Below are 1,845 nucleotides of genomic sequence, written 5' to 3'. Positions count from 1 at the left end.
TTGAGATTCTGTCTAGGTGTTTTCTAGTTCTGGTGTTACAGCAAATGGACTCTCCATTGTTTTATAACTAGTTAATGAAATGTTTGGGCTCCCCTGGTAGCTCAGCTGGTAAAGAATCTTCCTGTAATTCAGGAGACCCCAGTTCAATTCCTGGGTCAGGAAGATCCCCTGGAGAAGGGAGAGGCTACCCACTCCAGTATTCTTGGGCTTCCCTGGTGGCTCAGCTGGTAAAGAATCTACCTGCAACGCAGGAGACTTGGGTTTGATCCCTGAGTTGGGAAAATCCCCTGGAGAAGGGAACGGCTACCCACTCCAGTATTCTGGCCTGGAGAATTCCATGGACTATTCCATGGGGTCACAAAGAGTTGGACATGAATGAAATGTTTAGGAAAACTGGTAACTGTTAAACTATCATTCTTAATGTATTTTATTTAGATTCTCTTTGGCTAGGGAATAATCTCATTCACAGATATGAATTGTATCTCCTAGTTCCATTATTGATATCTCTTATTTCTGTTTCCTGCTTTATTGCAATGGCCAGGAAATTAAAATTTAATCGTAATGGTGATAGCAGTTATTTTTATCTTATCTCTGATTTTAATAGAAGTATATTTATGGTTTTACCATTGTATATGATGTAAGCTGTTGATTTAGGATAGATATTTACTATCCCAGTAAGGAAAATATATGATATCCTTTGTGAATTGACATGTCATCCTTCCTCTTCTAATCTTCTCCATATTTTTCCAAATTTAGCACATGTGCTACAGAAGAGAGAACTGTTTTACTCTTTAAATAAATCTGGCCTGTCATATTTAAATGTCTTTAAAAACATTTTGAGGGGAAAAATCAAAGCATGATTTAAAAGCAGTCTGCATTAAATGTAAAGCTAGTGAAGGCCTATAGTAGATTGGGAAATATTAAACCTGAAGTATTATGATAACGAACCCTCTTTTTTATGGACATAAGCCATTCATCTAGAAGAAGGGGAAGTCAATTGAGTGACTTTGGTAACTTGGTTTCCACAAGGAGTTTTTCCCTGATTGGCAAGACATTTAGGAGGAAAATAAACACAAATGGGAGAGAACCAGAAAATCTTTGTTGCCGTGAATATTAAAGAAAAGAAGGCAAAGAACTGCTGTTGCACTCCAAATCTAATTAGCAGCACTAAAAAAGTGAATTGTTTCCAGAAAGGATAGAAAAGAGAGTTGTTAGCTTTTGACACCTGTAAGAGAGTGAGGCAGAGCTTGGAGATTTGACCATTGTTAGTTTGAAGATTGTTAGAATACTAGCTTCAGAAAACTGCCAATCCATGTCAGGATGCTGTGAAAATACAGAGTGCTTGACCTTTTCAGTGCCTGGAAACACTGTAGCTGAGGACTGTGATTGTTTCCTTGAACGTGGACAGAAACACCAAGCTTTATTTAATAGCAATTGAGCTTGGTGAAAAAAGAAGCCAGCCCAAGTAGTAGGAACACTTCTTTTTATTTCATACTTATTATATTTTAGGTTTATACATACTTGATATGAGTGTTGAATGTTTGCCCTGCTTTTTTCCCCCTTCTTGTGTACATGATTTTTATTCATTCTAACTTAAGATACAATGTTTCCATAAAATATTGTGGTGTTTAGAAGCATTCTCTCACTCTATGTATAAACTGTTGTCACTTGTAAAAGAAATAGGCTTTCAAAGGTATTTAACTTTAAAAGTTTAAGAACATTTATTAACCTTGCCTACACTTTTGTACTATTTGAATGATCATGTGGATATTATTTTTCAATTAAAAATGGGCTCATTTTAAAATATATCTTTAAATAATATATATTTATTGTGACAAATTCAAA

General features: G+C 35.4%; 1 pseudogene; it reads right to left on the bottom strand.

Moving 5' to 3' along the window:
• Positions 1–681: 681 nt before the first annotated feature.
• Positions 682–780, bottom strand: LOC112445236 (uncharacterized; annotated as a pseudogene).
• Between the last annotated feature and the right edge of the window lie 1,065 nt (positions 781–1,845).

Source organism: Bos taurus, chromosome X (genome assembly GCF_002263795.3).
Source record: "Bos taurus isolate L1 Dominette 01449 registration number 42190680 breed Hereford chromosome X, ARS-UCD2.0, whole genome shotgun sequence".
NCBI lineage: Eukaryota > Metazoa > Chordata > Mammalia > Artiodactyla > Bovidae > Bos > Bos taurus.
The sequence above is the reverse complement of the archived record's forward strand: the minus strand, read 5'-3'. Positions and strand labels throughout refer to the sequence as shown.